General features: G+C 29.0%; 1 protein-coding gene across 6 annotated transcripts in view; it reads left to right on the plus strand.

Annotated features, from left to right (window-relative positions):
- The first annotated feature begins 3,285 nt into the window (after positions 1 to 3,285).
- LOC142333955 (uncharacterized) overlaps positions 3,286 to 15,862 on the plus strand; it is a 41,883-nt gene continuing 29,306 nt past the window's right edge. For all 6 annotated transcript variants that reach the window (XR_012758753.1, XR_012758754.1, XR_012758755.1 and 3 more), the window contains exons 1-2: positions 3,286 to 3,400; positions 11,663 to 11,801. The gene's annotated coding sequence lies outside the window, so the exon portion shown is untranslated. The remainder of the gene's footprint in view (positions 3,401 to 11,662; positions 11,802 to 15,862) is intronic.

Genomic DNA, 15,862 nt, shown 5'->3' on the forward strand with positions numbered 1-15,862 from the left:
AGCAAAATAAATTATGAAAATTTATTTCCTGCACCGCACTGTTTCACCTCTGATAATAACAACCGACCGTTCTCAAAGTTCTCCGATAAAGTTCTCTTATATTTGTCATCGCTTTTAAGTCGATATACAAATATCATTAATAGTACAACCAACCGTATTGTCCATTGGAGAATTTAACACGATTTTAAATATTTTAGGAAATTTATTTATTAATCTGTCGTATTGTTAGCGTTTTAAAATTTAACGGTTGTATTAGTTAAAATGGAATATTTAAATAGGCACTAATTTAGTAAATGCAATGACAGGTAGTTTATTTAATAAATAAGTTTTAAATAAATAAGGAAAGGAAAAAAGACGGTTTTTCGGGAGTAATATCACACTCAATAGTCTCAAATGGAAGGGTTAATAAAATCTTGTTGTGTGTGTGTGTGTGTGTCTGCGCGCGCGCGCGCGCGCATGTTTATGTGAGATTTTATTTAAGGTAGCTTTAGGTACATTACATTATACTGAAGTATGTTCCTCTTCAGTAATTTTAAAATTTCTACGAAAGAATTTCTGTTAAAAAGATTATTTAATTTATTTGTATTTTAACTAAAATAATGATTAAATATTTCCATCAAAATAAGTACCGTGTACTTCGAAAATAATATTTGTGGTGTCGATTATCCGGTTCTTCATTCGTAATTTATTTTCAAATGTAATTATATGCATATGTTAATATTTTTATTTCAAGTATTTTATAAAAATAATTATTTTTCAAATGTCATTACTTGATAGAATCATGGTAAATAGTACGTATTTTGTGAAATACTTATTATTGCTAAATAAATAAAAAAAAATATAAATATTTTAACTAGATAAATAAATGAAAAACACATAGTCGATAACTTTTGCAATGGAACATACAGTAGATGACTCCTTTCTTTTTCTGTTTAGCCTCCGGGAATTACCGTTCAGGTATTACTTCAGAGGATGAATGAGGACGATATGTATGAATGTAATTGAAGTGTAGTCTTGTACAGTTTCAGTTCGACCATTCCTGAGATGCGTGGTTAATTAAAACCCAACCACCAAAGAATACCGTACTAAGGGATGGGAATATTCCCACCCCTAAGTAGGATCAACTGACAAATTTGTACCAAATTTTTAGATCCTATGATGCCTCTACAAAAATTAAAAATTTTTGAACGGCGATACGTACCCCACTCCTTTAAATAAATTCAAAATTTTATGTTATCAAATTCCTCATATTCTTATATGTAGACATACCGCAATATTTGAGCTAAATTTCAACTTTTAATGGTTAATGGGGACACAATAATTCAGCATTAAGCAGGTAATGAAAAAATTACAAGAAATAAAATTATAAATAAATAATATTTATTTTTATTATTTTAAGTGTGAATAAGTATATCAAAGATTAAATTCCACGGAAAACTAAATGAACTGTTCTGGCATTTGCCCTATTGTATCAAGGGAAACTGTGGCAAAACCTTGATAAGAACAGCCTAACAATATTTATGTCTATGGTATATTATCAGATTACAGGCATATAAAATAGTAAAAACAACTTATACATTATGATAATATTACAATTTTAATTATAATAAATCTTTACGATTTATAAATTTCTTCCACATCTGATATCCATCCTTTTTCCCTGAAAAAAAGAAATAAAAATTATTATAGTAACGATCTACAATCTCTTATCAATAAAATATATCGAAAAAAAGTTTCATCTGTTACACCCATCTTCAGGATAATGTAGAAAGAATCGAGTGAAAAAAAAACATTATGTGTCACGATGGTTTATTACAAGTAATGAGTATATTACTTCAGCTAACAATCGAATATGAATACATTTTTGATAAAATATTAAAAAAGGCTTATATAATATGAAGAAAATTATATAGAATGTAATCGATATATGAATTAACAGAATAAAAGTTCTGAAATTACTTTGAGAAATGAACTCAAACATAGAAATTTACAATTATGTAATCTATTCTGATCGGTTTGAGATAAAAATCTAAACAGTATTCTGGTCCTGTGTACTGATATTTGCCATATATAAAAAAACACAAATCAGTTATTTTTCCATTATAAATAAATTAAAAAATTATTGTGCTTTAATGAGCAAAGATCGTTAGTATGCTTAATTTACAAAATGTATAAACAAAATTGCACCTTTCATACGAATGACGTAAACAAATAAATCTATTTCAACTTTTGATGAGGGAGATAACATTTAATGAATCAATAGTTTTTTAACTAATATTTCTTCTGTTACCCCTTTAGGCTATCTAATGATGGCATGTAGACCCCAGTCTGGTCTTTGAAACTCTTGCTGATTGCAATCTTAGTTAGCAGTAATTTTACTGTTACAAGCTAAATATTTAAAACTTATATTTAAGTATAAAATAAATAATAGGGTACATAGGGCTATTAGTCCCTAGTCAAATGTACGTAGACTACTCTCGCATCGTTTAAAATACCACATTTGGCCTTATAATTGGTACAAAAAAATGAAGTTAAAAGAAGTCTTTTTATAACTAGACTGATATGCCCTTAACAACTCCGTTTTTGTCTGTGACAATCGATGCGGTCGATGTCTGTACATAGTTATGGTCACAAGTATGAAGTTAGCCAATGGCAGGATTTACCTTCACAAAAAATCTACTTGGTTGGCTATAGTTGAATGAGTCGACTCCCATACATTCAATCCATCACAAAATCATATTTTTATAAAATAAAAAAATTATGTAATTAAACATACATATATATATATATATTTATACAAAATAAATTACAATTCAAAAATTATTTTATTACATATTTTTATATATATCATTGAGATAAAAAAACCCAGGGTTGTTTTTTAATTTTTTTATTAGTATTGTTTAAAAATCTACAGTTATATTGTTAAATTTATAATTGTATTTTTAATTTAAAAAAATATGTTAATTGTATTTTAAATAAATTGTTAAAAAGGATATTTTTAAATGTTAGGTAATCTTTTAAAAATAGCAAAGAAAACACAATAAAGTCTCTCCTCTTAAGCCAAAATATCATGAGTTACAAGATTAAATATATCTATTATGTTTATTCAACCCTTTATAGGTCCTTCGTACCTTTTTGTACCACCAGACATTAGAGGTCATATTGTATACAAAATTATATATAAACTAATTATTATTGTTCATTTAGATTGTATAAACGCCCTTTGGTACAGTCACATACCAGATTTTAATTTTCCCGCTTCTATGGTTACAGATCGCTGTTGAGTTAAAAGCGGTTTGCGACTACAGCACCAGCGGTTTGTTGGAGGGAGAATTACGTCCGTTTTGTGGGACAGTTTTATTTTTGATTGTACGTCTACAATATCTTCTATTTTAACAAGGTAAGTTACTAGATGATAAGAAAAATAATATATTTTAATTATTGTGTATTACTTTTTAAGGATTCAAGACATTATTTTAATTACGGATGAATAAATATAGCATCATCAGATAACCTATAAATAAGGTACTGCTTACATGCGTTTGAAATGCAATTTACAGAAAGTACTAACAATTTGAGTGTTGTAAATTAGTAAAAAGAATCCTTGAATATTCTAGTTTGAAGTGATATAAGCAAATATATGGAGTTTTTTGTTGAGAAGATGTTATAAAACTTAAATCATGAATCTGTACAAAACTTAGATTATGTTACTTCTTTTATGACGGTCAATAAAATCAGTGCTTCTGCGTTTTGCGATTACTGAAAGAATTTATAGAAACTTAATAAAGTGGAACCTATATTGTAATATTCTTTTTTAATTTGATCTGATTCAGGTTTAAAAATTTATCATATTAAATTATATCCATAAATTAAATCATTACATGATGCTTATAGGCCTTCAAAAATTATACCTCTATTTTGTTCTTATTGTAAGTGAAATGTTACTAGCAACTGTTTATGCTAATAAAAAGCTATTTTATTTTATTTTAATATACAAAAATTCAAAATGTAATTTTGTAAAATATGAAATCAGAAATATACTACTTATTTCTTAATGAATGATGCAGTTTAAGGAGAGAAGCTTCTTGTAACAATACATGCCAATGAAGCTGATAAAAAGGAGGTTCAAGATGTGGGTTATAGCCTCTGGCACAACCAGTATTAACTATTATGTTATTTCATAATAATATACTGTACTTTCAAAAATTTGAATGTATTAAGAATTGAAATTATCTACGTCCCAATTTGTTTGAATTTGTAATGTTTAATTATATATAATTTTTTGTTTTTACTTAAATGTGAATGTCTTCTTTTTTTGAAAGCGTTATGTATTATTTTTTAAATTTATCCATTAGGTTGAATGGATTACATTTATTACCAAATTACAGTTGATTGCAAACATATTTGAGGTGATGGGTTACTGCCTCTTTGACAATTTCTTTTCAAATATTGAAATGATTAAACAATTATTACAAAAAAATATATTCATCTGCGCTACAATTAGACAGACTAGAAAGCTATTCCGTAAAAATCTTGTAAAAGTTGATAGAAAAATGAAAATGGGTGGGACGTTTGCTATGTGGGGACATTGTGGTTTCAAAATGGAAAGATGGAGGAAGAAAATTTGTATGTGTTTTTTGCACAATGCCTATGAGAAAAATCAAGTGTTATGTATAAACAAACAGGGAGTACGAGTCAACAGATATGTGGCTGACATTGATCAGTTTGTTCAGCTTCACTCTGCGTATAATATAGGTTGGGTTGTAAATCTCATTGATGATGGATGAAGTTATTTTACTACTTTAATTTATCATATCTTATCTTGTATACCATCTTAAATGATTTTAATAAGAATGTTCCCATCAAATTCTGTTTGCAGATTTATATGTCTAAATTTACATATATATACACACATATATATATATACAATTTTTCTAAATATCCAGTTTCCAAAAAAAAATGGGTTTCTCAACCCTGACCATCTCTTGCTGACCATTTGATAAATAATAATCATGATATGACTAATTTAGAAGATAATTTGGAAATAGTTGGAAAAATAAATATTGAAGATGAAAATAGTAATAAAAAATTGGAAATTTTAGAAAAATTGTATATATATTATACACATACAATTATATATATACAGTTGTAAACATGAATTCTTATTTTATTTTTAAACAAACAATTTTTTTACAAAATGTAAAAAGCTAAAAATTTTATTGTGTGGCTGTAAACAGTTTTAAAAATTATAAAAAAACCATCACTGAGGATGGGCTTAGGCCCGAAAGCGCTTAGATGGAATAAAATATTAAAGGTAAGAATGTTTCTCTAATTCTGTGCTTCATGGAGGCTGAAAGAATATTATATTGTACATATAGATATTTACATATAGAGAAAGAAAAAATGGACTATAAAAAGGTTAACCTAAATAAATTAATAATATTTTTATGGGTAAGAGTCATTTTGTATTAGCAATTTTCTTGTTCTTATTTTATTTTTAAAATAAAAAAGAAATGTTTGATAAAAAATTTTGTATGATATGTACCACTGCCCACATGGTAAGTGATACATATATGTATATAACAGGGCCTAACTGCCACAGATTTGGTAATGGATGTCCAATTTTGATGGAAATACATTATTAATGCCTAAGTCCACCAGCCAAGTAAAAAAAATATTTTTTTTAGGCCCCAGAGTTGTGCCCTATAAAGTGTTAAAAGAGATGAATGAATCTGTCATTTAATTCTTGTTTGAGATATAATGATAATCAAAATGAAAAAAATGATGTTATTGGAAAATCCGTAAAATAAATTTATGCTAGTGAAAATGATTCTGATGAAGATGACATCAACATTGAGTCTTAAAGACTCATTATAAATCTTATTAAAGATCTTATATGGATACTCGTGATATAAAAAAGTTAAAATCTTGCAGTAATAAAATGTAAATTAATGATGCATCAAAAAATTTGTGGATATTTCAAATAATTTTTCATTTGTTAAAAATGAAGTCTATTAATTATGATTCTGGCCATCAAAAAATATTCTGCTGTTGCCTGCTGTAAGGTATTTCTAATTTATTAATTTATATTGTTCAAGCTGTAACTTTCTTCTACCCACAATAAAAATATATAAATGATTTTTGTATTTATTGTTTTTCCATAATTTATTTTAGTGTTCTATTATAATGTTATTTTATAATAATATACTGTACGTTCAAAAATTTTAATGTATTAAGAATTAATACATTAATTCTAGACCAACCCGACCCGCCGGGTTGGTCTAGTGGTGAACGCGTCTTCCCAAATCAGCTGATTTGGAAGCCGAGAGTTTCAGTGTTCAAGTCCTAGTAAAGCCAGTTATTTTTACATGAATTTGAATGCTAGATCGTGGATACCGGTGTTCTTTGGTGGTTGGGTTTCAATTAACCACACATCTCAGTAATGGTCGAACTGAGAATGTACAAGACTACACTTCATTACACTCATACATATCATCCTCTGAAGTATTATCTAAACGGTAGTTACCGGAGGCTAAAGAGGAAAAAGAAAGAAGAAAGAATGTATTAAGAATTGAAATTATCTATATCCCGATTTGTTTGAATTTTTAATGTTTAATTATATATAATTTTTTGTTTTTAATTAAATGTGAATGTTTTTTTTCTTTTTTTGAAAGCGTTATGTATTATTTTTTTAATTTATCTATTAGGTTGAATGGATTACATTTATTACCAAATTACAGTTGAATTCATAATGAAAGGATTTCTATAAAAATAATAACTATAAATAAAATTATTGAAAATAATGAATGCTATAATAAAAGATAATGTTATTTCTTGAATTTAAAAATCAGAAAATCTGTTTACAAACATAAAAAATATGTAATTATTGTTCAGAAGTGATTCATTAGAAAAAAAACTAGAATTTTTAGGTTTCTTAGTACTAGTTTATAAAACTGGAAATGAAACTCTAAAGAACATGAAAACTGCAAAGAAAGAAAGAGAGGGATAGTATAAAATATGGAACAAAAGAACTAAAATTTGAAAAGGATTCAGAAAAAATTCTAACTTAAGTGATTATTAACCTGAGCAAAAAATATAATAAACGCAATTAAGTTTACTCGTTTTTACAACTAATAATGACTTCTAATTAAAAATATAAATACTTTTAATATATGATTTTTTATTCTATTGAAATAGTACTGCAAAAGAAACTTGATTAATTTAGACCGGTTCTAAGCCATGCCATCAGACAGGTGAAAATAAATTATAGTATGTCATAAATTATATTTTACAAACCAGGAATAAATACTAAATTTGTGATATAATTCATTATATTTATTCTTTTGTGCGTATTTATTGTTGTTGAAGTTTGAAGAGTATCTTTAGGAATTCTGAAAATTACACATTCATAATTATTATATAAACATTTAGTTTTACATAGCTGTAAGATTTCAATTAAAATAAAGATGAAAAAGGACTATTTTTAACAAGAATTTCTGTTACAATTGTTGGCAATCTTGGTCATCATTTCATAATTCTGGGCAGAAAAAAAGATTTGCATTAATAAGCATAATGTTTCTAGTGTACAGCTATTCTACACAAATATGGAGAGTACTTATTTTTAACCAATGACCGAGATCGACAAGGGTTTCAAAGAGAAGCTTTTTCTTTTGCAATACTATTAAAAAATTTTACTGAAAAATAAAACTTTTTTCTACTAAAATTTAAATTATATGTACTTATGATCGCAGAAAGATACACTTATCTCGTACAAAAACTTGTACAACATAAAATAATTTAACTATAATCTGGTGAAAATTTCTTGTTCATTGTTTCAGATTCCTTTCTCTAAAGTTAATGAACAAGAAATGCTGAAATCATGGCAAACAGGGCTGTAAATAAGAAAGAAGTATATTAAACTTCTTAGCATAAAAGCAACAAAAATTATTTTTTATCAGAATAAATTTTATCTTAATATTGGGAAATTTAATAATAGATATCAATCACCTTACCTGACAAAGTCAAATAATCATTACAAAAAAAAAAAATCACACATTTGGTTTAAATAAACAACATTTTATATTTACCTTCCTGAACAAAAAAAAAAATTGCTTTCTTCACCATTATGTAGAGTAAAAAAAATATTACCATGGATTACACTACAGAAAAATGGTTTTAATACTATATGTTTTTTGTGTGATTCAAACAATTTTTATCCTAGCATTCAATAAAGGTGTTACAGACTTCATTTTATATGAAATTTACTTTTATAAATCATTTAAATACATATACCCCTCTTGTAGTTGTTATACAAAATAAAAATATTTAAATAAAATTTTTAAAAACATAATACTGTTAAATTTAAAGAAATATTTTAACCTTTTGAAGTCGGCGCAAATCACAAACAAATAATTGTCAACAACTTGCTGATTCCCAACATTTAAAAAAAAAAATGTTATTCCAATTGTATGTATTTAATAAAGTGAATACTACTTTTTGCATGATTTCAAATCTGTAAACCAAAATTAAATCTGTGGGCAGGGTATTTAGTAACGCAAATTTAAAGAAAACCTGACTTATGAATTATATAGCCTAAGTATGAAATTACCTTACCTAATATCTGTTTTTCTTTAGTTTTCTTCTAATTCATCCTTAGGAATATCCCTTTTCATTCTCCAGCAGTAATCGGCAAGTATCTTTAAGCACCATTTTCCCTGAAAGCATGTTTCCACCGCTGATGCATCCTGAGGAAATTGTTTTTTGTGCTTATCAGTTTCAAAAAAAAAATTTCAAACGTAAATGTAAAATACGTAATTTTCTTTAGAAATATTACTATTTGAAATCACTTTCTTGCTTATAATTATTTCCCTTGTTAATTTTATCTATCCATTTTTTGCAAAATCTTTTTTGTAATAGTTTTGAACTTATGTTTGTTCCAATTTTTATTTCATATCATTCTTTTTTTTTTGGTCTTTATTATCCCTTTTTTCTTTTGTTTTCTGTACCTCACCTTGCATTTAGATATAACTATATTGTAGTAAGAATCGATGTCTTTTCCTGGATGTAATTTACATTACATAATTTAGTTTGGAAATCTCTCCTAATAATTATATTAGTCTTGTTATAGATGGATTTCACTAATATATATAAAACTTATTTTATGATTACCAGTTTACTTTCTTTTTTTTTGCGCAGGACACGCTGCAGCTCGCATCACTGGGTGTGTGAGGTTTCCCATCAGAGATGATAAGGACTCTCTAAACAACCTCCCCTAAGGCAACATGCCTTGATACCCACCTATTGGCATTACTCAGGACATGCTGTTTTTCCCGTGGGACACACAGGGCGGTGTTGGGAGTCCTACACATATCACCAGTGGCAGCGACCCAAGAGCCCCTAACCACCTTCATACATAGGCTATCACTATCCCTATCCCGCTTACCCTGCATACTCCGGCAAAACACATGGTCGTTGGAGCCTTTATTCACAGTTGAACTTCTTCCTGTCTATGTCTATTCACTCATGGAGCAACCAGTCCAGTAGGGGTCTGGGGTTTGATCTACACCACAACTGTGAGGGGGGGGAGTCGCTGTCTACATCCAATGCTAGTAACGCTACAGATCTGTTGGAAACAAGCACAGGTCATCGTCGGCCCCAAGCTGATGGGTTGGAGAGTCCTGCACATCTTGACAGTAGTGACGACCCGAAAGGGACCCCCAACCACCTCCTTGTACAGGCTGTTCCCTCATCATCCACCATGTGAAGGCTAGCCCTCGCGCAATAATTCTTCTGCCATCTTGGTTTTGAGGGATATCCTCTGTCAAGGCGACCAACATTCGCTGGTCAACATTGTCTCCAGCAGATTATATCTGCATTAAGCCTACCAACAGCAGCAAAGCACCAGGCTCTCTTTCATCACCAGTTTATACTTGGCTACTAAAAATATTGAAGGTTCAGTTCTTCAATTTTTTTAATCTAGCTCATACTAACTTCACTATTTTTTCTTCTCTTTATTATAAAATTAATACATATAATAAACCTTTGTCAATCAGTTAGTGTTGTTTAATTTCCCTCCATATGTGAAATCTGGTTTTTTAAGTCTATTGGTAAGCTGTAATGAAGTCTCACTCATGTTTTGCAGTGGTAGTTAAAATGTATATTGGTAGTTTTGCAGTGGTAGTTATTGTATATTTTATTGTACGATCAAATGAAAATCACTCTTGATCCATTTTTGTTCTAAACATCTGTATTAATTATTAAATCAATTTATTTTGAAACTTTCAGCCACTTTTAACTTTAAATGTTTATTATTAAAATTTCAGCCACTTTTGAACTGTTAAACTTGCTAGTAAAAATTTGCATGATTAAAAACTTTTTTGCTTAATAAGGTGGTAATAAATTTTAGGTGGTTTTTACAACACCCTTTAAAAAATTAATTTAATCGCTGAATTTTTTTATTCAGAAATGCACTTTTCAAGAAGACTTATTGAATAATTATGATTTATATATACAAGAGTATTTATTATTCAGAGTTTTAACTGTTTACACAGATGCTCTCAATTAATGATTTTATGATTTGAAAGTAGCACATATCTATTTTTCTTTTTATTTGCAAACGTACTTACTGAGGACCAGACCCACTTTTGAAGCATTACTCAGTCCCCACCCAGCGAGAGGTCACCACCTCTGCAAAACAGCCATACTGACATTATCGGCCACACAATTGTAGTTAATTGTTCAGCGCAGTTTCATACACTGAAGCAATCTTACACTCCACGTTATTTTAAGAGCAGTATATGTATATATATATTTAAAAAAAATATATAACTACTAAACTTACTCCCGAATGTAATTTCTTAGTGATGCCATCCAGTCCAGGGCTCTTCCTCAGGCTAACGCGCATAGCAGCCGCTGTTCATTCACTCCGGTTAAACAGAGACACTGTACCTTCTGCAGTGATATCCTGCCAAGGCATCCGATCAGCCTTTGGGAATAGTTTTTTGAAACAATCCACCAGGTACTCTGTCAACAGAATGGGGAGGGAACGAACAAACTTCTTCATCACTATTTTGTAGCTGCTCCTCCACATGTCAACAACCCTGACTGCCTTCAACACCTCAGTGTCAGATCTATACCCCATATTCCACCATCTTCTTCCCCAGATGCTGATTCCCTAATTCAATTAAACCACCCTCCTCAGCAGGTGCCTCTGCAACCTGACCACAAACGGGGGACCTAGACAGGCTTGCATGTAGCCTAAAGCCATCTTCTTGCGACATTTCACTGCAAAGTACCCACTGGTCACACACGAACCACAATCACGTTGAAGAACCGACCAATATATCCCACCTAACCCTCAACTAAGAAGACACATCTATTTAGATATATCTTTGTTCTTTGGTACATATATTGCATTTTACCATCAGTAGTATATTTTTTCAAATTACAAAAGAATTCTTCATTAAGTTTAAATAACTTTCATAGAGAAATACCAAATTGATTGTATAAAATATTATAATCCAGTTAATTAAAATTCTGAAAAAAAAGAACAATTTCTTAGTGTATTATGATTTTTTTTTTGTTTTAATAAATTACAGTACTAAATATTGTATTTGTATTATAAAGTTTGTTATTAATTATTATTATTATTATTCTGTTTCAGAGGATTTGAACTAATTTAGTAAAAAAAAAAAAGCTTCATAGTATTTTGGGAGAGAGGAAAATAGAAAATTAATTTTTGACATTGCCAGGGGAATCCAACAACCTGGTAGATTTTCCAAGTCAGTGTGGGGTAAGGCAGGGTAAGGAAAATTTCTTTAATGGATATTGAATGCACAGTTGATACTAAAATAAGTTTATTTCCATTGAGAGAATATCTTTTAGAATACTTTGAGTCAATAAACAAACATAGTGTGTTGATCATAAGTATTTCTAGATGACCGACAGATTAAGACAAGGATCTGTTGAATAATTAGAATTTTTCCTGTTATCTCTGTATTAGTAAAATTTCATCCAGAAAATAGAATATTTTTCCATTCAATATTGATCCTAAAAGTTTATTAATTTTTTTAGCAAGACCCAAATTGTGAACAAAATCCTTCATCTTTGGGTGGCTATAGATTCTAATCTTCGAAGGCCAGTGAAGAAATTGTATCAACTTTTTCTATATGCTAGATGGATGAAATTTTATTGCCTGGTAACACAGATTGAAGTCTTAAATAGAAGTATCCTGTCCATGAAGTACAGGTCTTAATGTCAATGGTAGATTAATGAAATGAATAGCAACTTTTTTTTAACTACACATATTTTGCAAACAAAAAATTGAAATGATTTTGTTTTTCACACTATACCATTCGAATACCAAACAACCCTTGTATTACTGTATTAAATTTTCTGCCAAGATATGCAGAAGACATGCATAGATATGCAAAGACAGAGCCCATGTTTTTTTTTTATTTCCTAAGTTAATTTTAAAATATGTCTCATCAAAAATTCATAACAAGAGGGACAATGCTATTTTTCTTTTTGCTTTATCTCATTAACAACCACTTACACAGTCTGGTATTAAGTTTGTTACACTGTCCAAAGTATTTCCTCAGCCTTCTGTTCAGATTAGCAATTTTTAATGTCATATAACCAAATTTGTGTAACATAATGCAAACAAAGATCGATTAATAAGAGAAGGTCCAGTGAGTTTGCTAAATAACAATCAACTTACCAGGTTAGCAGTGCTGTTGGTAGAAAGCAGCACATCTTTAATAGCCCACCGAGCTGGTCTAGTGGTTAACTTGTTATTGCAAATCAGCTGATTTCAAAGTCGAGAATTCTAAGATTCAAATCCTAGTAACTTTTATATGGATTTGAATACTAGATTATGGATACCAGTGTTTGGTGGTTAGGTCTCAATTAACCATACATCTTAGGAATGGTTGATGTGAGACTGTACCAGACTACAATACTTCATTTGCATTCATACATGTCATCCTCATTCATCCTCCAAAGTAATACCTCAAAGTGGTTCCGAAAGCTAAACAGAAAAAGTGAGTGCCTATCTTTAATGTGATGTAAAATAAAACTGCTAATGAAGATTTATAATGCTTACATGATTAATATAATGTGTCTATAGTGAATGCAGAAGTTCTTTTATTGTTAAAAATAGGTAACAGCAACAACATCTTAAAACTATTTAAACTCAAATGCAGCATTCCATGAAATGTTTTACCATTTATGGAGTCAAAAATTAAAACTTTCTTTTACAAAAAAAAAAACTTTTCAATTATTTTATAAAAGAAATTAGATCATGAGGTTTTACATTGTTTTCCTATAATCTAATTAAATTTAAAATTATACTCACTTATGCCATCTAGATGTTGACTGTCTTCTTCTTAATCTGATCATTATTTGAACTCTTTTCAAATTGGCCTTTTCATCTTATATTTTGTTATACATTCATCATCACATGTTCAATTTTCTAAGCATCACTTTAGTGTGTTGTTCCAGCATTAGTTAGTTAAAATATCACAATTTTCTGTACCTAAAACACACATGAAATACTCTGGAGAAAATTTAGTATAAAAATAGTAAAATAAATTAATACAAATTAACAAGTTATTAATATTTAAATTCTTTTGGAATCCATTTTTCCTTTTTTATTCTTTATCACACTATTTTTTTCACCATCGATTAGTTAAAATATTACAATCATCTATTCCTGAAACAAACTTAAATTTTCTGAAACAAAATTAGTAAAAATATCAAGACGATTAATAGGAATACAATTTGATGTACTTGAAATATATATATACATAATAAATAAAACAGTACTTAGGGAAAATTCTCTTCAGGTTAACATGGCTTAACAGCATGCACTTAATCTAATCTTAAATAAATATAACAAAGCATTTTTAAAATGATATCTCACTTCATAATTGGTCCTACTATGAACGTGAACGCGACTTAACATAATTAATTCTAACTTAAAATACACTAAACTGTAAAAAAAATACAACATATATAACATAATTAAAAAACAATTATAACCTACTGAGGGGCCTACTGGGGAAACACAATTTTTCCTTAATTCTAACATGCAAATTTACTCTAACATGCACATGTTTACAAAACAAAACAAAAATATATAATTACCTAAAAAAAACTTAATCCTACTGGGAAAGAAGCACCAGTTACAAAGTAAGTAGTCCTCCCTTTAATTGTTATTATAAAACTAATTAGCTAGCCACATTAAGGCTGTTCACTCTTAACCTATGTAAGTAATCGTTGTCGTACCTGCAACAAAAGATAAAAAGAACAATGTTAGTATTATATATGTACTCTTAGTAACAAAAATGTATTTATTTACTCGCATTAAGAAAAAAACACTCTCTAATTCATAGCTGTTCTATAACAGTGTTATAATTCAGTTTTATGATTTAAAAGAGTGGATAGGAGTGACTTAAAAGAGCTTGTGTATCTATTTATTTATTGATCTAAGAAAACAAGACCATTTATCAAAAATACTTAATTAAAAAGAACATTGTTAATCGTTATAATAGAACTATTAGTTAAACTGTAACTTTATAGTTCAAGAAACTCATTATATAAAGAACTCAAACTAACTTATTGACAAAATTAGCAAGTAAATTTTCAGATAAAAGTTTACATTTGCTCACTAAATATTATCAGAGAGATTTATAAGCAGCCCATGAATGCCTAAGTAAATGTGGATTAGAATTAAATAATGTGCCAGAGCGGTGCATATGGTTAATGATATCTTTTCATACAGAAGGTGTGAGATATGCATCATAGGATAAATATGTTGACAACTTATACAGTAATGTAGTAGTATGTTGTATGGTTTAACGTTTGCCAGAATGATGAATAAAAAAAATCAAATATTGCGTTCAGTTTATCGCGTTCTAATTACACTAATAAACACAGTTTCATTAAATGAAAGTTTTATTGTTTTTGTGATTTAACTTTTTATGCCGAATTAAAAAAATGCAGTCAGGATTTTTCCATAATCTACATGTGATAACATATTTTGAAGTACATTTTTTATGTATTTTTAAATAATATATTTCTACATATTTTTAAGTGGAATTCGATGTATTTTTTTTAGGGATAACTTACGTACATAAAAGAATATTTAAAATGATTTCTAATTGAGAGTGGATACAATTATAATATTATGTAGCCAACATCTGCAATTGTATGATTGATTCATGTACAGTAGGTTCTAACACGTCAGTACAGAGCAGAGTGATTCAATGAACACACCAATATTGTATAAAAATTCACTGTGTATGCACATACAGTGGTTTCATTCTGTTTTGTGATATACAGTTACTGTGTCGGGTTTGTTGGGTTAAGAGAATAAATTTGCCAAGAAATGCGCAATTCAGCCAAACTTCTGTTACAAGTGTAGGGATTCGATGCTTGAAGAACAACTATTAAGTTTGACTGCACTAATTAAAAAATGCTATGAAGTAAATTCCGGCATTAAGGTTTGAGATCAAAGTTAGAATTGATCCCATCACATCTACTGTTCAACCTGTGTGAAACATCTCACTGTCTGGGCTAGGGATAATTAGCACATGAGTTTTACCATATCAATATGTGGCATGAACTACAAGATCATTGAACTATTATTTCTGTATTACAGAAACAAAAGAATAGCTAATATCCAAACGTACACCATCTGCTATTAGGAGAGTGCCTCGTGGTGAGGATTTAACTTTAGAAAATTAATCAGAATATGAGGTAGCCATTGAATTCTGACAAGAAGAGCAAGAAGGTTCTACTTTTGAAGCAGAATCCTCTTCCCATGAATCTTATTAGGTAATTCAAAGTGAATTATGACCTT

This window comes from Lycorma delicatula, chromosome 13, assembly GCF_047948215.1.
Source record: "Lycorma delicatula isolate Av1 chromosome 13, ASM4794821v1, whole genome shotgun sequence".
NCBI lineage: Eukaryota > Metazoa > Arthropoda > Insecta > Hemiptera > Fulgoridae > Lycorma > Lycorma delicatula.